This window comes from Diuraphis noxia, unplaced genomic scaffold, assembly GCF_037042655.1.
Source record: "Diuraphis noxia isolate RWA-SAM2 unplaced genomic scaffold, SU_Dnox_SAM2 contig0002, whole genome shotgun sequence".
Classification (NCBI taxonomy): Eukaryota; Metazoa; Arthropoda; class Insecta; order Hemiptera; family Aphididae; genus Diuraphis; species Diuraphis noxia.
This window is the reverse complement of record NW_028301712.1, coordinates 27,856,345-27,880,274: the sequence shown is the minus strand read 5'-3', so window position 1 is coordinate 27,880,274 and position 23,930 is coordinate 27,856,345. Positions and strand designations below refer to the sequence as shown.

The 23,930-nt window shown below is 25.9% G+C and overlaps 1 long non-coding RNA gene across 2 annotated transcripts in view; it reads left to right on the top strand.

Annotated features, from left to right (window-relative positions):
• Positions 1–8,107: 8,107 nt before the first annotated feature.
• LOC149058296 (uncharacterized) overlaps positions 8,108–23,930 on the top strand; it is a 62,930-nt gene continuing 47,107 nt past the window's right edge. Inside the window, exons 1-2 of one of the 2 annotated variants that reach the window (XR_016190579.1) lie at positions 8,108–8,258; positions 8,883–8,942. This is a non-coding gene — a long non-coding RNA (uncharacterized LOC149058296). Of the gene's footprint in view, positions 8,259–8,830; positions 8,943–23,930 lie in introns of both variants that reach the window. The other variant, XR_016190578.1, reaches the window with a different exon arrangement.

The window sequence follows — 23,930 nt, the reverse complement described above, 5'->3', positions numbered from 1 at the left end:
AAGAATTAAACAGTTATTAATAAAGTCAGAAATTGATTTAATCATTTTACTAGATAAGAAATTATTAATTTAAGAGGTGTATTCAATTTTTATAAATTATTTTAATGATTAACAAGTGTACTAGGTTCCTATAGAGGTCTAAGAAGATGGTATATTATTTGTATTTTGTAATAAGTAATAATAATAAACGAGACATGGAAATAGAGACTCTCAAAGTCTCAACATACTTTGCTTGTGAATAAATATTTTAATTATTATCAAAAATAATCTAACACATGATGACTGACGAATAATCGTTTTGAATTTTTAAAGTATTTACATAAATGTATATGAATTTCAAATACAAATGTCAAGTATATCCAATACAGTATTTAAAATACTTTCCAAATACTTAATTAATACTTGCTTAATAAATAGTATTCCAAATTCTATACAAGTATTTAAACAAACATTTAATTACAGTATGACCACATGATAAATAAATCGTAAATTACTCGTATGTGTCAATGTGTGTGTGACTGAGTTGAGACTGTGGGACAGAGTTATAAATAACTATATAAATATTATTTCGTTGGTATTTTATAAAATATGTAAACATTCGTAGAAAAATGCATCATTGTTATCGACCGTTCTCGTTATATTATTATTACCAATGAAAAATGCAACTCGTATGGTGTATGTGTATGAAATATATGTATATGTATAATTATATGTAATAGAACTTTTTCTTAGAACCGATAAGAACCTTAAAGAACCGGAAAATGTATTGCTTATTAAAATGGAGTTCCGGTTCTAACTCCGGTTCTAAGCATTGTGTAATATGAGTTCCGGTTCCTAGATTATCTCCAAGAACCGGTTCCAGTTACTGGTTATAGAATAAAAAAAACACTGATTATGGTTAAACAAAGATTTTGGCGGCATTTAGATCACTGTGCTTGACGTGGACATGGTGTAGCGTAGACCTCCGTGTTGCACTGTGTGTGAGGCACTGTCTATGCATGGCGCTTATATAATGAATCGATTTTTTTATCCCCACTCAATTGTTATTGTGTAATCTGGGAACGTGTTATTCGTGTCTGCTACGAGAAGTACGGTTGTGCGCATGTTAGTTATGTCGAGTTTTCGCACATTGTCGTTGGTATTTTCGCAATGTTTTTACTAAGGGATTGTTTTGTTACGTCATGTGGTTCTGTGGGTTATTGTTCTTATCTTTTTTGTATAATATCTTAGTGCATATGTGGTGATTTCTGTTTAATGTGTGCTGTGCGCATGTATGAGCAATGAGTTGTGTTTCGCAAGTTGCTATTGGCTTTTTGCAATATTTTATATAGAATAAGTGTTATGTTGGGTCACGTGTTCACACGTGCTAATTTTATTTGTGGTTTGTATAACATTTTGCATTGATATTTGTTTGAGACTTTGAGTGAATTTTGTATACTGTGTACGCGTGTTTTGTGTTTCATAGTTATGTGAATTTATTGTTTTACCGAATTTGGTATTTTGAAGTTATTATTTTGTAGTTTTTATTTATGGTGCATATGTGTAATTGTTGTGTAATATTTTTGATGTAGTCTTTTTCTGATTTGCCTTATTGTGTTATATGGTTGCTTTTTGTCTTAGTAGTGATATTACGTCGCTTAAGGATGTATTATATTGGTGCTTATTAGTGGATTGTCTGTTATGTGCAATACTCGTGAGTTATACAATGTTGATGTTATTGTGGTTATAACAACGTGTTTGATATTTTAATTGTGTACGTTACAAGGCATAGTTTAGGTTTAACTATGTGTTTTTGGTATGATAATATTTCGATTAATGTCATGACATATTGGTGCTATTGTTTGTTTTTTATAAGGTTTTATTGAGAGTATTTTGGTACTTGTCTCAAAGTTTTTAATTAAGTTTGTACTTGTAAGTTAGTATTACTATATACGTTAGTTTTTGGTGCGATGGAATTTTGGTTACGTAATAATGTATTTGTGTTGCGTAATATTTTCTTATATCAGTATTCTTTCTTATAGTCAAATGTGATCTTTGCTTGAAAGGTGATGTCTGGGAATGTTGGTTACGTAATATTATTTTGTGTTTCGTAATAAATTTAATTTGTGTTTTAGTTTAGATTTGGTTTTTTTATTTTTTATTCTAACTCCTAGGTATGGTCATTTTCTGTATATTCATTTTGTTATTTCATTCAAAATATAATATGGTATAATTTATATATTACATTAGTATGGATGAATAATATATTAGGTACTAATTTTTTATTAAGTACCAATTTTAAAAATTGTTTCACCTTTACAAAGCTAAAAATTCAAAAAAATATTATGATTGAACATAATTTTAGTACTAAAAGATTAAGATAGGGTTAATTCACAAGAATTTATCAGGGGAAGTTTTGAATACGACTATATGAGTATTAAATGACGAATTAATAATTATATAGAGTTGGTATTTTTAACGGACAACAAAGTACACCCAGTTCAGCTAGTAAATTATATTATACTGTGTAGATACCATTGATGGTTGGAAATTAAACAAAGATATTTAATTTTTCATAATTATTTTGAAGAGTACAGGAATTTTTTTTTACTTTTGACCAAAGTTCAAGAAAGATGTAATTTTTTCCTGTAACCAGCTTAAGGGGGTCGCAGCAGACGAATTTTTCAAGCGTTTTAGACCAATAAGCGGTAGTAAATTACACATACTTTGGAATGTCCGATTTTAATTTTTTATACATGTATGAACTCTTTGACAAAATATCTAGGTTATTTAGGAAGTCGATTTTCAATTTTCAATTTTAAAAGACCTTAAAATAACGATTTTTTTTTCAAAAATTCCATGAAATAATTACGTTACATTTGTATTTATTTTTGGCACATCTAATTTTAAATCGAAAAAGTGATTCCTAAAGAGCATAGTCTAGAAGTTTATAAATTCAACCATTTTTTCAAAATTACAATCGGCCTTCAGGAAGTATGTTTAATTTACTACCGCTTTTAGTAGTTTTTATAGCATTGCAAACATGAATATTATATTTCACTTTTCGTAAAGTATTGACATGTTCCTGCGCGTGCGAGAGTTTATTTCTGCGGCGGCTCGCGGCTGCCGACCGGCCGTCATAGACTCTCGGAAGTCGGAAACTATTAGCCGATAAAGATTATTGGATAGGTATAGAACATTACTAATGGGCGACAATAATAATTATATTTTTCCAAATTTAATACAACCCACATATATTTAAATTTCAAGGAAATACAAAGTATAATAACACTATCAATATTTTCGTTATGTAAATTACGATCTAGATTATGTTAGAAACCTTGTAATTTCAAATAATAATAAAGTTTTTAAAAAATATTTTATAAGAACATTTTTAAATAAGTGCATGTTAAATTTTATTAATTTTTTATTGTATTTATTTTAATAATTTGTGATGTATAAACTATAAATTATATTATAATTTACCTAACGAAAATATTTATATTTAAAAAATTTTTAAAAAATCAGCCTTTTGACTTAAATAAATGTTTTAACCATATAAATTTTTCTGAAAATCAAATTTACATATTGGCTATATTGAATATTTCGAGAAAAAAAATGTATCAATTTTTAAGTTTTTTATTTTTATTTATATGGTTTTAGAATTAATTGATTTAGTAAATGAACGTGAGTTTCCTTTTCCTATCGGGGATGGTTTTTAACACTACTTTTTTAAATAATTGTATTTGTATAAAAATGTTAAGCAATGTAATAGTTAATAACTATGAAATAACAAAGTGATTATCTTGTGTAGTATAATGTAATTGTACATTTTTGCGAATTGCAGCGAAAGCCGAGTAGTTAGTAGGTAATATAATAGTAAAAGACACGGTTTAAGATATACTATATATATAATATATACACTAATATATAATAATAATAATATATATAATATTAATATATAATATATACGATATATCTTAAACCGTGGTAAAAGATAACGCGCGCAATTGAACATGATATATTGCCATTTTAATTAGGTATACGTAGTTCTGGGAATTCGTAATACTGTCGACGACCGAATGTCCGTGGCACGCGATAATGGATTACACACACTAATGTTCATTTACTACTCACACATAGACATAGCCCAAATGTTCATGTTATGTGAATTGCCTAAATATTACTCCTTAAAACATGATACGCTGGAGCCCCCTTAAAAGTTAAAACTGTAACGCCCTTTTAATATATTTTTGTTCTTTATTCCTTAAATAATGTACTCCCGTGCTTTTCATCTTAATGATTAATACTTACAAATTTAGATACTTTGTTTATAATATTCGGTTAATTTGTATTGCTAGTATCTATATAAAAATATGTGTAGGTATAATATTGTATCTAATTACAAAACTATAAATTGATATTAATAGAATTATATTTTTTATATATATATAGATACTAGTATTACCTATACCATTATTTGTATTAAAATATAATTCATTACATCATTATAAATTAATTTAAATAAAACGGTATTATACAGTATTTTCTAACTATTCAATATGAGAAGTTATTGTTTTTGAGAAAATACAACTACAGTTAATAAATAGTTGATTTCGTGCACTTTATGAAAGGTATTTTAAATTAATTTAAATATTTTTTTTATCGATTTAAAATTTAAATAACATAATACTATTCGTAATGCCATTAAATTTGCTGAAATATTAACATATTATTGTAACATTAAACAATTTTAATTATGTTTGCTAATTAAAGTGCAATACTGTTTACCTGTACCACATAATTCATAGTTAACAAACGTACTTTAAGATGTGTCTACTCTGGCATATGGCTATTCCATGTGGCTTCAATATTTTGGTGTGGATGTGACGTCACATGAATTTTTTGACGACCGTCCGAAGCCACGGGTTCCTGTTGGTTCCTGGGAAATTATCAAAGAAAGCCGTGAAGTCTAGATGTATGCAATATAAAGCACGTCTTATGTTTCCAAACGATTGTTGTGGTGAATAAAATTTTAGTATAGACTCAATGGGTGCAGTGGCGCCGAACCCTATGTTAAGGTCGGGCTATGGCCCGACATATTTTGAAAATTTAAGATAGGGCCGCTTCATATTGACCATTTTCCTCTCCACAGTATGCCATTTTTTCCGATGTTAAGATGTTGGGCCTCTTGACATATTTTTCGCCCTACTAGATTTTTAGGACTTCGGCGCCACTGAATGGGTGTATTCAGTTATATCATAGAATGAATTATATAGAAATTGGATATAATATTATGATAATTGGGCTACACGCGAACTGCGTCCCGAAATAAACAATTTAATAAGCGGGTACACGAATTGCGTCCGGCATTATCTAATCTACTGCATGAATTGCGTCCGGTTTTGTTTAAACGATTGCTGATAAATTATTATAATTAAATATTTTTTTGGTCTCCCATTTTTAAAACCAGACGAAGTGGAGGATTGTTTTACTGACGATATTGTATCCATTTTACCCGAAAATGAAAAAGTACTACAATTTTCCGATTATATATTAAATACATACATAAAGCCTGATTGTGATTTCCCGCCTTCTGTATGGGCAATGTACTCATGTTCTATAATTTTAACTACGAATAGTTATGAAGCCTTCCACTCCAAGTTTAACAGTATGTTTTACCCAGCACACCCGAATATATTTCAATTTATAGATGTTTTAAAAAATGTACAAAAAGAAACTTATATTAAACAACGAAGTATTCATGTAATTAAAAACAGACGAATGATGGTATGTGAAAAAAAAATTCACTAAGACAAAATATGGCGAAACATGAAAGTGGCCAATTAACCCGTCTTGATTCTATTAAGAAAGTATCATTCAAGTTTAAACTAATCTTTTAATTTTTTAATTATAACTTTTTATATATATATATATATATATATATTTTTTTTTTAAAACTATTATATTATTATTATTAATATTATTATTATATTATTAACCAACACATTTTATTTTACTCACATCTAATTGCATAACAATAATAAAAAAACAATATTTTTAACCTACTGATAGTCGTAATTTGCTATCGACAGTCCTTAGTCTGTATGAAATGAGAAGGAACATAATGTTTTTACGTTGGGACGCAATTCGGGTAGTTGTTAAATATGGTTGGGACGCAATTCGGTGTAGTCGTTAAATATCTTTGAGACGCAATTCATGTGGAAAAGGGATTTCGGGACGCAATTCATGTGCAGCGGATAATTGTGCTTAATTAATATAATTCTTCATGTCGTTACTATAATCTAGATCAGTCGTCTTCAATCTATGGGTCAAGTAAGCCTAAAGATTGGGTCACGATAAGTTTTTATTTAAAATTTAAAAAATCCATATCTATATTATATATCATAATTATGCATGTTTAGGTATGACAAAAAAAAATATTTATAAATTGTTATAAAAGCACTTAAACAATGGCATACTAAGACATTTTGATTCTAACATTTTTTGGCTAACAAAGCTGATATGGGTCGCAAAAAAATGTATAGTAAGAAAGTTGGGTCACTAGTCAAAAAATCTGAAGACCATTGTTATAGATCAAAATGAATAATTTGAATTGCAAGTTATCACGTTTTTAATGGTATTTTTTTTTTTAAATACCATAGGGAAACTATTGTGAATTTTTATTTAATTTTGAACTATTATAAACTATTGTGAATTATTGTGAACTATTATGAATCTATATTTAATTTTGAATTATTATGAATTATTTAATTTCGGACACTTTTTTAACTATCATATTACTATTAATTGTGAACATATATTTATTTAAATTAAATTTTTTGAACAATCATTTTTTGAATATATATTGTAATATATGAATTATACCATATTATATTTTGAATAAAATAACAAAATGAATATACAGAAAATGACCATACCTATAGGAGTTAGATTAAAACAAAAAAAAAACCAAATCTAAACTAAAACACAAATTAAATTTATTACGAAACACAAAATAATATTACGTAACCAACATTCCCAGACATCACCTTTCAAGCAAAGATCACATTTGGCTATAAGAAAGAATACTGATATAAGAAAATATTACGCAACACAAATACATTATTACGTAACCAAAATTCCATCGCACCAAAAACTAACGTATATAGTAATACTAACTTACAAGTACAAACTTAATTAAAAACTTTGAGACAAGTACCAAAATACTCTCAATAAAACCTTATAAAAAACAAACAATAGCACCAATATGTCATGACATTAATCGAAATATTATCATACCAAAAACACATAGTTAAACCTAAACTATGCCTTGTAACGTACACAATTAAAATATCAAACACGTTGTTATAACCACAATAACATCAACATTGTATAACTCACGAGTATTGCACATAACAGACAATCCACTAATAAGCACCAATATAATACATCCTTAAGCGACGTAATATCACTACTAAGACAAAAAGCAACCATAAAACACAATAAGGCAAATCAGAAAAAGACTACATCAAAAATATTACACAACAATTACACATATGCACCATAAATAAAAACTACAAAATAATAACTTCAAAATACCAAATTCGGTAAAACAATAAATTCACATAACTATGAAACACAAAACACGCGTACACAGTATACAAAATTCACTCAAAGTCTCAAACAAATATCAATGCAAAATGTTATACAAACCACAAATAAAATTAGCACGTGTGAACACGTGACCCAACATAACACTTATTCTATATAAAATATTGCAAAAAGCCAATAGTAACTTGCGAAACACAACTCATTGCTCATACATGCGCACAGCACACATTAAACAGAAATCACCACATATGCACTAAGATATTATACAAAAAAGATAAGAACAATAACCCACAGAACCACATGACGTAACAAAACAACCCCTTAGTAAAAACATTGCGAAAATACCAACGACAATGTGCGAAAACTCGACATAACTAACATGCGCACAACCGTACTTCTCGTAGCAGACACGAATAACACGTTCCCAGATTACGCAATAACAATTGAGTGGGGATAAAACAATCGATTCATTATATAAGCGCCATGCATAGACAGTGCCTCACACACAGTGCAACACATAGTGCAACACGGAGGTCTACGCTACACCATGTCCACGTCAAGCACAGTGATCTAAATGCCGCCGAAATCTTCGTTTAACCATAATCAGTGTTTTTTTTATTCTATAACCAGTTAACTTCCAATATTTGCGTCTATTCTATCACCAGGTATGAGTCTATTTATGTATATTCATCTATGTTCGTAAATCACCAAAAAAAACGTCATTCTTTTATTTACTGCGTCACCCATACAATCCTATAATGTCCATACTAATTTCAATCCATTGTTTATCCAATGATCCATTCCAAATCATCAAATATGCATTCTATCTCACATATTAAAAATAAAATCACATAACCAAAACTAGGATATATGTGTGCATACTAAGAACCATCTTGGGCGCTGCTTGATATTTCATTGTTTGTAAAAACTTTGAATTATCAAAGTATATTTATAGTCACATTCTTAGAGCTAAGGAGCGGACAGGATATTCTCTTTGACCGGCTCGTTACCTTAACGAGAATCAAACTAAAATTATATAAGGGAGACAAAATGTACACATATTAAGAATACAAGTACATAAGCAAACCTGAACAGTGAACACACACATAATCGTTATGTAGCTTATTCTCATAAAAATCCACCTAATATCAAATCCTTTCCTGTCCATGTGAGACACGAATGTAGATGACAATTAATTCCGATCAGTAAGTGTCAACAGTGTAATTAATTGTGATAGGATATTGTAAAAATATAATCAAAGTGTATAAATAACGTGCATCGATCTACAGGACCAGAGACGTAACCAATACAGTGAGGGTCTACGTACCCCACATCACAATCCATACGAGGTAAGTGAACAGTCAGATTTATCATATGTAGAGTAAATCATAGACCATGAAGATCTAAGTATAATATAAGTAGTGGAGTAATAAGGAAGTGCAGTATAGGTAACACAGTTATATTATTCGATTACAAAAGTACTTGACGTGATCCCGGGTCAATACATCCGGTGGACACCGTCTGGCGTTATATTTCCCTGCTACCTAATTGTAATTATTCACATATCTCTATCCGTCTCTCACACTATCTCTCTCCCCCCCCCCTTCCCACTACTGCTTCCCTCCTCCTTTTATTTTTATATTTATTTTTACCACTACAATATTTATTTTAATTTAATTTTTTGAACCACTGAAAATAAAATATTTTATAGTACTAATATTCCACCTATTTCATTTCTTTTGTTCAAAACACAATAACCGTACCAATTTTCCGTTTACCCACATTTTGTACTTATCGGTTTATGAATGCATTCTGTTATCGACTATCTATATCAGCTATCAAAAAAATGCTAGTCCGAGCAATTACAAAAAGTAAAATTACTATTCATATTAGTTCTATTTTTTTTTGTTAAACATGTATTCATTTGTTAAGTACTGAAATGTCTTATACTTTTAAAAAAATTGTAATTTAAAATAAAAATTTTATTTTTATGTATAAATTATTCAAATTAACTTTATTTTTTTATTTTTTTTTGGCGGGAAATGGGAATGTAGGAAAACAGTACTCGTTTTTGGAGGAAAATGGCTATGGCCAAATTAAAAACACTGCATTTGGGTTGAAGTGTATATCAATTATTTCGGTTGAACAGGAATATTAATACAAGTGCTCACATGCAGTTATAGAGGTGGTTTAGTTCTTATTGTAGTGAAGATAAAATATGTCGGTACAAACTTATCCATGCCAATTAATAATATTGAACAACTTTTAGGTAGTTATGGTATCTGATGGAAACGTAAATTTAGTGTGGATGTTGTATATAATATCTCATCAAATAATTACCTAGCTGTAGTATAAGATTTATCACTTATGATATACCTTAATAGTCAAAATTCTCCGTTCTAAACATACGCACAATGATTGTATGATGATAATAATAAATTATTTACGTATCTATAGTGTTTAACGAATTCTCCACTTATGTGTTAAATATTATTTTTAACCTCTTCTCCATAAACAGAAAAGATTATTTTTAGCAAATCATGTACAAAGTTTACACAATAATTAACAAAATATTGTATTTAGTTTTTCTTTCTTTTTCTATACCTTCGGTTATATTTATTATTACTTGGTCCTGTTATCATATTAATAATTTAGGCTTCAAAAAAACCATCTAATTATAATAATTAATTGTTTCGCGTAAACCATTTTTGAGATTTTAAAAGAGCGAATGTTAAATTCTTTCTTTATTTTTAACTAATAAATACAATCGAATATTAACTATTGGTTAAAAGTTTATTTAATAACATTAAAATAGGTAAACAAAAATTCTAATGATAATACAGTTTGATTTCACTAATTAAATTTTACCTCTAAAGCTCAATACAATAGTTAAGAACACTAGATATTTTTGGAATTTCATTTAAGATCGTAAGTGTAAAAATACTTGTCCAGCTGTTTTGTATTTGAACTATATTTAGCTAAGGCCGGTCGTAATTTTCTAATCTATTTTTCAAACCATATATTCACCGGACTTTTACTTGGTAATTCACCAACTAATAATATTAAAGTCTGTAATACTGATTGTGTTAACAACGTTTCCTTTTCAATAACTGTTGAAGATATTTTCTCTGCTTTGGTGAATCGTAATAATTCCTCCTACGTGCCCAATGGTATTCTCTCTTTAATTATAACCAATTTCGTTACGCATTTAATCGGTCTTTATATTCTCTAAATTTTCTTTATCTTTTTCATCCGGTGTATTTCATGATTGTTGATAATCATATTTTATAAAATATATTTTAGGTTATTGATAGTAACTTTCTGGCTAATGAATTTAAAAAAGGTTATCAAATTGATTCCTTATTAATAAAAATATAGGTAATTATTGATTTTAGTTCACTCTATCAAGTTGTCTTAGTTAAGGAATTATAATTTATTTAATAATTTCTATAAGACAACATTTCTGTCTCATCAGGTGTACGATTTGTTGAAGTCCCATCCTTTTCACGAATAAGTTTTCTACCAGTAACTTTTAAATATTAGGTAAGTTTCTTTTTTAATCATATCCAATTAAAATAGGTATTGTAAAATCGTCATAGATCCTAGGTTTCGCTATAATAAATACACAAGATTTAAAACGTATTAAGTTGCTAAAGGTGTTAACAAATGACACTCTGATCATCCAGAACTTGGATTCAGGGTTAGGTTATTTTAAATTACCTTTATATAAGTATAAATCTTTACGGATACTCGTCTATTGATAGGTTGTTGGCTAAAAGCCCCCGTTGCCAATATAGTTTTATCCCTAAAAATACGCAAATCCACAGTAATAAAGATTCTATTTTATAAAATCAATTACATTTGATATCTGTATATTTTTTATTTAAACTAACAAATAATAATATACTCGTACTTATTCTACAGGCCACATTGAACTTCATTTTTTAATATTTTAATCTCAAACTATATATTATATATTTAACAATAAGACATTTTTAAGCTTTTTTAAAAATTATTTTAAATCAATGTTTAAAATAAAATGATAAATTGAATTTCAATGTGGCCTGTAAGAAGTATTCTTCTTACACATAAAAATATAGTTTTCAAAATCCGACAATTCTACAAGGTCTGAGAATTTAACACCTGAAGTCATTTTTTTCGAATACACCGCATCAACCTCAATCTTCAAATAAGTATTGATGATTAGATTAGTCGTACAGTAATATAATTGACTATTGAGGTGGTAACTAAAATAAAAAATGTAATTTTAAAACTTTATAGAATTGAGGAAAACTAAAAATACCAGGACCTAATCTTTCAATGTAATACACACTCAGCTATTGATTCAAAATTTATATTAGCATTTTGATTTGTGAAGTTTGTTATACTTTTTTAATTTTAAATTATATTTTTGTATAAAATATAATATTTTAATAAACTAAAATCTTTTATTTTATGTCTTAATTATCTACCTTGATATGATTTGTATTGATTCTATAATCTATGTTGTTGGTTATATTATTTTTATTACTATGCCTTATGACTTCTGGTGTTTTAAAAATAAATATTATTATTTTTATAATTAGAAATAATTCTACAACATTATTTTTAAATTATATTGAACTTATGTTTATTTAATTTATTTATTGTGTGCTACATAGCAAGATAAAATGTTTGTGTTCAATATAAATTATCGGATTGATGATAATATAATAAAAAATAAATAAAATAATGATTAATATAAGTTGAAAATGTAAACTTTTTCTCAATGTACTCATTGATTAGCATAACTCGTTATGGGATTCATGTTGAAAATGATTTAGCTCTTTAACAGTTATGAGGAATGTATTAAATATTTCTTACTCAAAGCTTAAAATAAATATTGATATAATTATTAAAATATCTAATATAAATTTTAAATAATAATGTTATATTAATTCATAAGTTGTAAAATATAAACAAATTAACTTACCTACTGACTTATCGCTTTCAATTTCTCAGAAACAATTAATGAGACTAAAACATCTTAATATTGTAAAATAATATGAAAAGAAGTTTAAATGTAATTATCGTTGTGAGTGCTTTTATAATTTTGGTTTATTCTTCTCCCGATTATAAAAATGATAGGAAAAGTGGTTTAGACATTACGCACTTGCACAGATTCTTTAAAAAATTTAAAAAATATATAAAAAGTTATGAAAAGCTTGTTGGGTATCTATGAACTATTAAAAGGTAATTTTTTTAAAAATCTTATTTAGGCATCATAATATTAAATGTCTAAACCAATTATCAACTGTTTTGTAAAATCATTTCAAAAATGTTGATTGATTCAATAGTTAATAATAATTAACCACCCAAAATCATAAAGGTCCATAGCCTTAGTCTATATAAAATCTAATTGTATGTTAGGTATTCAAAGGTTCAAGTAGGATTTTTAAAAATATTATTTGGATCTGTTGCAATAGTGAAGTTGATCAATTTTGAACTTATAAAATATTTGCGTATTGATTTGATAGTCACGAAGCAGGTATAATATTGATAATATGTATTAATGCTTATTTTATATATAAGTATATATTTTTCTTAATTATTTAATGAAGATGATAAATGAATAATAATCATTACCTTCTTCAACTAAATACTAACTAACGATTGGAAAATTTATTTTTAAAAGTCGAATACACATAACCTACACCTTATGTTCATACCTAATGGTCAACAGATGCTGAATTAATATTAAAATTTTAAGTATCTACAAACTATAGCCAAAATAATATACAGTAATTACCAATCTCAAAGTTATATATTAATTATGTTTACATCACTAGATCAAGTTAGGTTTCGCAAGTTAAATACTAAGCGATTCATTTGTATTATAAGTTTGATTAATACTTATATACTATAGAGAATTTAGCTATATGTTGTATAATTGTGATCATTAATAATATTGAATATTATTATGATACATTTTAATACCAATAAACCTTGTTTAGTTCGATCAAATGTAATAGATCTAACGATTGGTTATTTTACAACAGTGTTTAAAGACTATTATCACTAAATATCGTTTTTATTTTATGATCGATAAAGCAAATGGTGGCCAAGTAAGTTAAAATTACGCTTTTTTTCTTACTTGTGCTAACAATATCAAAGAAAAAATTACAATGATTTCATTGTAATCAAATTATTAAATATTAAGTATTACAATGAGTATGTGAACATTTTTTATTTATAATTTTTAACTCGATTACCTGAAAAGATATAATATGGTGTTAGGCATTTATGAATAATATGTTTTGATCACTTGATCAGTTTACCATTAATTATCATAGGATTAGCGACCACGAAATGAGTGAAATAATAATAAAAAAAAAAGTTACTCGTTCAGAATCTGAATTATTACCGCATTGTTCTATCTAATAAGATATAAACAAAAAATAAATTCTAAATATAAGTTTGAAATGGCAACTGTTAGAAGAATTGTTTAATTTCTACGCGATTTTCTACATTGTGAATATGGTACAATGTTTTGCATTACTTAAGCAATTATGAAATTTGACTTCCAATGAATAAAAGTTCACTAAAAGTAAATAATAATTTTTTTTTGTATGAATTTACAAAATATCGCATAAAAAATTAATTTAATTTAATAAATCATTTTATAACTTATAGTTGCGTTTATATTTTATTGACAATAGAAGTCAATAGGTATAATAATTTATATTGCCTTTAGCTATAAATTAATGTAAAATTTTATATCTATAGCTACGTGTATAATAATATAATATGGTATACGCACGTCATATTAATAATAAAATGTACATTTATATAGTAATACATATTCTAAAGAATCTAAAGGATTCAAACGTGTGTTTTTTAGAGCATGACATAATGTATTTTATAATAAAAACGAAACACAATGGTTGGATTAATTTATTTTTGTCCATTTTTTTATCATATTTGAATATAATTAATACATTTTAATTTTCAAGGCATTAAAATAATTAAATACGTCAAGTCGAATTCACACGACGTGTGTTAAAAAAAAAAAAAATCATAAAATTGACAATATTCAAATTATAAATTATAAAATAATATGATTAAAAACATCAAACCAAATGATCAACGTGCTGATTCCAATTAACAGTTAAACATCTCGTTGAATGCTGATGGAACCATTTATAAACGGAAGCATCTAGCTAGATTCAATTAATACAATATTCCAAAGTTTCCCCATCAATTTTAATGGCAAAAAGTGTAAAATAAATTAATATGAATAATTTATTTCAAAAATATAACCTGTAAGCAAAACCTAAACTATTATTAAGAGCGTAATATTATTTAGGTAATTAGGTATTATTATTATTATAATAAAAAATTTTACATGAATAATGTGTAGGTACTATATTTTAGATTCTGAACGAAGTGATGAATGTATTGATTTTACAATGATGTGTGTGTGTGTTTTTTTTGTGTCTGTGTACCTACAGCATAACTAGTCGAAATAATGCTTCAATTTCAAACTTTGGGGGTGGTTTCGGATGTAAAAGTGAATATCCTTGGTGCATTATAGAGGTTAAAAGTAATCATTTTCCAACAGTTTTCAAAAAAATCGAGAAAAAAAAATGACAGAAAAACAAGAATTTTTACGCAAAACCAGTCTTCGACCAAATCGATTTTTTTTTTTTTTTTTTTTTTTTATTAGAAATAAGCCTCGGCTTCGGAGGCCATTGGCTGACATAGTTTACATTGTTAGTGATAATTGTTGTATACACTATTTACATTATTTACAAAAACATTACACATATTACACATATTACAACATAATAGATTAAAGTTTATTAATTAGGTTGGTCTTGATTAAAAAGAACATCATGCGGCTAATGTTGTCTGGGTGGAGGGCTTCCGATATAATATTTGATACTCCAGCTTCTCGTTTGTCCGATTCGAAGGAACGGCATTCAGATACGATGTGTTTGATAGATAGAAGTGTACCACAACTGGCGCAAATGGGTGGGTCTTCTTTCTTCATCAAGTAAATCGATTTTTTTATATGTAATTATATTTGTAATTCAAAAACTTATCACTCTAATACTTGAAATTTTCACCAAATGTTTATAAATGTTTAAATTGTAAGTACATAAATACAACCTTTGTCCAACTCAAATTAAAAATGTATTGCTTTTTTTGTTACTACTCACTAGTTTCTATACTAAATATTTATAGAAACCAATAAAGAATGCAGTCTAACAGTAAAAAAATTTAAGATTATTAACATAACATAATTCAACGATATAATAAAGTAAAATAAAGTATTTAAGATTAACTAAATTATCCGTTTTGCCTAACTTATGATAAATATCTCGAAATTTACTTTACAAAATTATCAAGTTAGGAATATAAAAATAATTTAATATAATTATATTTTCAAGTTAGTGTAATTTTATTAATTAAGTTTATTTTTTTTATTTCCCTCAATTTTAGTATTGTTCAATAATTTGTAGCGTTTTTTTATTATTTTTTTTATGAAAGTATTAAAAAATTGTATTATTTGTTAATAAGGCTTATAAAAACAACCAATAACAGTAAGGAATTAAATTTAAAAATTATATTATAATTTTAACTAAACCTATAATATTACATACAGTTGATTCACGATAACTCAAACCTCGCAATAACAGTAACACCCCAATAACATTTTTTTTGCTCCTTAATGTGCTTATAAGTTGAATTTGGGGTATAATATAACACGAAACATATCATATTATATTATAAAGAAAAATAAATACGCAATATCCGAATCAGAGGTTGTATAGAATTTATATTTTACAGTAGATACACCATATTATACAATATAAATTACAATCATTAGTTAACTCAAAATTATTTATTTAATTACTTATATTATTCATATTCGATATTATGATATAATGGTTATAATAATATTTCCAAAAACGTTCCATAGGTACATTGTACTTCCTACCAAAACCTCCTACCCGTCAATACCGTGCAAGTTCGCCAGGACCACGATGTACGTACCACCCACCGTGACGTCACGTGAATTTTCACCACACCTGGCGTCATAAGTACAGCCGCCATCATTGCCATCATGACTTAAATCTCTACCTCGGCAACAGCCGGTACAGAATTGCAAATGTTAAATCCAAATCAACCATATCAATAGTTGTTATAGTGTGTTATACATCCATCCGTTTTGTTTGTGTAGACCACTATTATTATGGTTCATCGAATTATGCTGGTGTGCCTACCCATGTATGGGGTAGGCACGTCCTTTAGATAGAAAGTAAAAGTACATCAACATAACGCTACAACAGACTTGTTTTATAGATAAAACTCGTGGTTATTGAAATGTGAATACAGAATGGCAGTGTTTATAAATTAAAACAAAGATCAAACGGTTCTCGGAAATTGTATCATCAAACATGTACAATACTCATCGTCAGTGTTGTGAAGTGGTTCGAGTAAAAGCATTCAAATACTTTTTTTGAAATACATTTATTTTCAAAGTATTTGAACAGTATTTCGAATAATTTTTTTTCAATCCTTTAATTCTTAATTTGTTTCTGTTTGTAATCCTTTATAAATAAAATTACCACGCCGCCGTGGTCATAGATTTACGTCACAACAATTATTTTTATATAATATTAATTGTAATTTTTGGACAACAATTCGATGTTCGTTTTCGTATGTAAAATACGTAACGTTATGAAAACGGTTTATCGTTGACGATAATCGAAATGGTGTTTAATAATATATACATTTTTATTTATTTTTACAACATTGCTTATTGGTAACAACACTTTGTTGTATTTATTTGACTACATCGTATTTAGAAGGTGATTTGTATTTTATATTTAGAACATCATAACTCATGTGTTATATGCATTCAGATAGGTATACACGTAAAACTTAACTGTCTAAAAACAAATAATGTTATTATCAGAGAAATTGTGCATGTGTAGTAATTTGTGAAACAAACTTTTATATTGTTATTACGAAAGTATGAACATCGATAATCATAATTGTGTGAAAATTACACTATAAATTATAAAATAACCTAATCAACTTTTATTAAGATACCTATCATTATACAAATTATGTTATATTATAGTATGATATTTTACTAAAATAAGATTGTATTTAAAAGGGGTAAATGTGTGTGAGTTCTTATGTTGCCAAAACATTTAATTTATTAAGAAATGCGTAATAGGTATGGAAATGATTTAGTTACTTTCTTAAAAATGTAATATTGTTAAATTACCTAACAGAATATCATAGCTTAGTTATTTTATACGAATAATACTATCTTACTTCTGTTAATTAAATTTTAATGTGCAAATTTTTTTAATGTATTATGTAAACAAAGATCAGTAATTCATTAATTCTTACAAACACAATTAAAAAAAAACAGTTTGAACATGAACAAATCATACTATAATAACAGTATCAACAATAAAAAAATAAATAATTTTATTATAATAATATTTAACAATAAATTATTTATTATTCAATCATATAATTTTAAGGTTATACTCGTATAAATAAGAGCTGTAAAGTGACAAAAATACCTATTAACTTTTGTTTTACTTTCTATTTTTTAAATATCTTCCACCAATATTTTTTGAGGAAATTAAGATAATTTTAACTTATTATCCTGAAAAACATTTGATTTATTTTTTTTAAGTTAAGATAATTTACCCTTAATTCACCAATAAGGTTGTTATTTTTTTTTTTTTTTTTAATTAAAAAAATTATGTATTTATTTTTTAGTAAAAAAGTTAGAAAACATTCGAATTATGTAAGAAACATGCTATGTAACAGTAAATAATATTGACTTAACATATTGACTTATGAAGGCTTGATTTCCAAAAGACTCAAGTATATAATAATTCTCAAAATGATAGTCAATTACAAATAATTTTGTACTTGTTAATACTGTGATATATATATTTAAATAATAAATGGGGGCTGACAAAATGTACGTGTATAACAGGATGTAGTGTTAACTTTTAATCAAACTTAAATCAGGAATTTATCAACGTTATAAAATTAATACAAACAAATTATTAAATTCAATAATTTATTAATTATTAGCCGAAGTGCCTTCACTGGTTGGTTCTTCCCTCAAGACACTCAAGCTAATATATATATATATATATTATTTTAAAAAATAACATCATTTGAGCTTATTGTACTTTTTTTTATGTACCTACAGATTGTAGATTAAAAAATAAAAATAAAAATAATTATGAGGATTTCATAATAATAACATATTATAGTGTAAAGAAAATAAAAATACAAAAATCAAGTATTTCAATGGTGTACCAACAAGACATTTGATTTATTGAAACTTTGTATTTTTCTGCATGGAGCACAGTTGGGTTTGTTCTATTCAGTGAATAAACTTGTGATAAATGAAACAATACATTTTTTAATCAGTCGCGGAAATAGAGAAAATGAATGGATTGCTGACCATGTGAACATATTGTCACGTACACTATTTATGTAATTTATGTCTAGTGTCTACGCAACTGTTTGTTTCCATAGTTAAATATTTTACCTAATAAAATCAAATTCAAACTAAGATATATTTTTTATAATTTTTGTATTTATATAATATCAGTTGAATTAGTTAATAATATTTCCCAATAATAACTCAATGTATTGAAAGTTTTATTTGCTCCTTGAGAATACTTTTAGTGTTCATACTATAAACTTTTGTAACTTTAAAATTGCATTAAAAAATTTAATTATTTTTAATAAAAAAAATATAGATTTATATATTTATATATATATAATATATATTTTTTGTATATAATTTAATAATCTTACTTTAATAATATTATAAAATTTATCATCATTTTCTTCAAATTATTTTCATCTAATTTCTTCTCTTTTATCGAAGATATCCATACTAAAAACTTTACTTGTTTTTCCTGCTTTTTAAAAAGTTTTCATTGTTTTTTTATTTTTTATTTATACTTCTAATTATCCAACTGTTAATATAATTAATATTAATAATATATCATAATATATGAACCATGAATACTATGATTTTTAATTTATTATTTCTTACTCTTAAATGTCACCATTTAAATCCACAGTTCTTCTATTATGATCCATATAAAACAGTATTTATGTATTTCACTTTATATGTTACAGATCTGAATATTATAACCTGAAAGATTGTTATATACAGCAATAATAATAATAAAAAAAAATGATACCATGATAATCATTGCCAGTAAAAATGACAACTCTTAATAATGTCTGATTATTTAACTTCATTTTGGTGTTACTCATTGCAAGTTAAACTCAGCACTGTGCGTTAATACGAAATTTCGTCCCCTGTTTATAAAAAAAAATGTAGCATATTTCCTTATTCAAGGTCTAATATATTTCTGAACCAAATTCCATCAATATAAGTTCGGTGATTTAGGCATGAAAGTGTTAAGTCCAGTTTAAGATAGGTAGTCTCTTATATTTATAATATTTGTAAGAATGATGTTATCAGACTAAATTTATGACTAACAGTCTCTCCGCAATCTCCTCTTTAATTTAAAAAAAAAACCACATGAACTTCGTTCCAGCCATGTTGAGTTATAAATGATTTAACTAACCCAACTTTGTTTTATAGAGATTATATTATTTGCATGCAAACATATATTATACAATACTGAACCCTAAAAATCAATTTAATAAACTCGATTATTAACTTTATTTACACTACACTTTTAGATTACGTTAACAGTCTAGCACGTTTTCATTAAACCTAGTGTAGGTACCTACAATGACATTAGCGCTTGTGTTTTAGTTTGTATTTTATATTAACATTTACTTATAGAAAAATTGGATAATAAATGGTTTTGTCATTAAAATAAATTATAATTTATACAAAACGTGATACGCAATACATTGTGTATGCTAAAATTAAGGTAGTCAAAGTGTAGAAGCGTATAACGTACACAATATTGTAAGTTAAATGGAGCATACAATAAGTGAACAATTCTAAGAGACCAAAATTCAATATTGATAAATGAAAATGGTATCTTGACATTATTAGAATTTATAATACATATATGTATATTGTATATAGGTAATATAATGTATTCTGCTGTGTTATCTTTCTGATTACCTAATTTGAATGATGATAACAAAATGTCCCAACATCTGGTTACTTAATAGGAGACACTTGATCTATACACTATATTATTATATTAAATATAATAATCCATTTAATGGATACTGCTGCTCATCAACAGTTAAACTTGATCTATCTGATCTACAAACATTTGATTTAATACTTATTATACTTATGTCTATACTTCACTAATTATTTATTGTATACATTAATTTCTTACTATTATACACATTAAGCTTAACCCAAAAACAAATAAAATTTTTATATATTTATTAAATATTGAATACTTATTGAAATGCATACAGCTATACAGGTGTTATTTTAATTAATATTTAGTTGTATTGTATAAACACCTTTATTTCGAAGAACGATAATATTATAATTGAGAAAAATCATGCCTTTTATTATTTTAAAATGCCTCTTATATTAACGTAATTGCAATACTACTAGAAATTGTGGTAACAAGATAAGGATGGTGATAAAAATATAGACATTGACATGTAAAGTAATATTTTTACTTTTAAAGGAATACTCGTAACACAGCCTGGAGAAAATTTAAATTAATTATTGATGCCAACTAATATTTTATTCAAAATAAATGAAAAATAACGAATTTTTATAACATAATATTTTATCTCTGTGTCAACTATAATTGGATTTTTAATATTTAATAGATGCCGAAGGAAATAATTTACAATTTTAATAAAATATTAAAATCGTAAAATGTTAAAGAATTTAATAACATAATAATTTGATGATATAAATTGAATATTGTAACTACATATAAATGTTTTTTTTTTTTTTTTTTTTATTTAGCATATTATTTACATCGACAACAAAAGCCATTAGTTACACTTATTTATATAGTAATTATATAATATAATATGTATTGATGCAATGGAAAGTTATTAATTTGGATAAAACATTTTTTTTTATATATATATAAGATTGAACAATTTTGTTTTTCTTAAAAAATTAATTATATCTAGGTTTTTATCATGAATAGGTCCGAGTCATATTATGTTTATATTTCAATAAATGTTAATTTTTTATGATTGGTTTATATATTATGATATAAATCTACATGTTCTTCTTTTATTGCTGTGGTTGAAATATTTATTGTATTTATTAATATGTAAAAAAAATATTAATATTATATAATAATAATAATTATTGTTTTATTATTATTATTTGTACAACGGACTGCATTTTTAATTAAAGCATACAACATATTATTAAAAAGTGTTTGATTTTAATTAAGTACTATAAGTGTTGATTAATTTATTCATCTATAAGGTGAAATGCATGATCAAAGACATACATTTGTATAGCTTTACATTATAATTTATAACTTCATAAAATACATTAAGTAATAAACTTAACAGCTAATAAATAATAAAAAAATATATAATATAAAGTAAACCACATACTATATTGAAGTAAACCACACCATGAACAATTTTAGGTTTAAATGTTAACATTAAATAAACTAATTTTTATTAATATAATATAAATCTAGAGTTTTAGATAGTATTATTGTGACAATTCTGATAAAAATTTCTATTTAATTTATACAGCAATGAAAATTTGAATGATATATATATACTATGTACGGAAAAATTAAACCGAATGAAGATGGTTTGAAAATAAATCATATTCAAATATTTTTAAATTTTAAAATACGTAAAAAATCAGCTTATATTTATATTGTAGAGATGAGTATACTCAGTGTACGTGAACAGACCACTTGTACTGTTTTATTATATTCATAATATCTTCATTCATATTTAAAGCTTAAAGAATAAAATTATCTATTATAATTTCTCAAAAATTATTTATTTTATTTTACTTTTAACAGACTACTATGTTTTGTCTAATTATCTTTCACCATTTCTTCTACTTATGGTATTTGCCGTGGTTAAATAAATATAGTAATTAATTAATTTCTTCCGTAATATATGTATATAATTTATTAAAAACATGAAAGTTTTAAGTTATTTAATACATTATAGTAGTCTTATTATAGTAGGACTCGTGTATGGATACATTTTCAGGGAGGCTGACAGGCTATAAGATTTTTGTAACATTTTTCATCTTATTTCAGACGAGATTACATAGTTTCCTTTTTAAGTTTCCTTGCACTTTCGATTAATCTGATACAATAACATAGTAATACCTATTATACAATATATATGAGTATAAGCATATTGAATCTAAAATTTCCGAAGAAGTTACATATAAGTCGTTTTATTTTTTTAATTAAAATTGAATATATGATATACAGAAGAAATCGTTTACAACGACACCGGCGTAGAGTGACAAGTGACAAACCAGATATAGGCTTAAAATTAAATTTTTGTGACAAATTCATCATACCTATATTTTAAATTATAATTTTTATCAATTATTATGACGATCTTATGATTATCACTTAGATATAATGGAAGTAAAATGGGAGAGAGGGGTGGTAAGAAGAATAGGTCTCTCACGTGACCTTTTTTAAATATTTATAATAATTTATACTATTTATGTAAATTGTACACTTAATGTATTATGTTTTGCTCTATATTTTTTTTTCTTAAAACTTCTGAATACAAATAGTCATTCACCTACTTATAGTAAATGCCTACATAATATGACGGTATGAGAATATTCTCATAAATTGTGTCACTGTGTAAAGTATATTATTATCAAAACTTATAAGTCATAACTACACAATTTTTATTGTTGATATTTAGTATATACAGCATTTCACAAAAATTCCCCCGCTCGATGACTGATGATATTCAACACTCTCCTCACTTTCCCAATTCCCATGTACATTATTGGTCTGTACATATTGCGTAACCAGGTCACTAATTGGTTGGTTCAACAATTGTTAATTGTCACAGTAAAATACAAAAGAAAATAGAATAAAAGTATTGATAATATTATATTTTATAAATAAAAATTTTCACTATAGCTAAAAAATTTCATATTAAACATAACCATAAATCATATTTTTAATTATTAAATAGTGTAATATGCTAAAAAATTAACCAAATTTCTCCTCATGACAAAATAATTTGACCTCACTGTATCGTAAAACGTAAATTGTACACATTATTCATTATTGTAACATAATATAATCATGTATTGTTGAAGCCATACGACTCGTATGAGTCTTTCTATATAT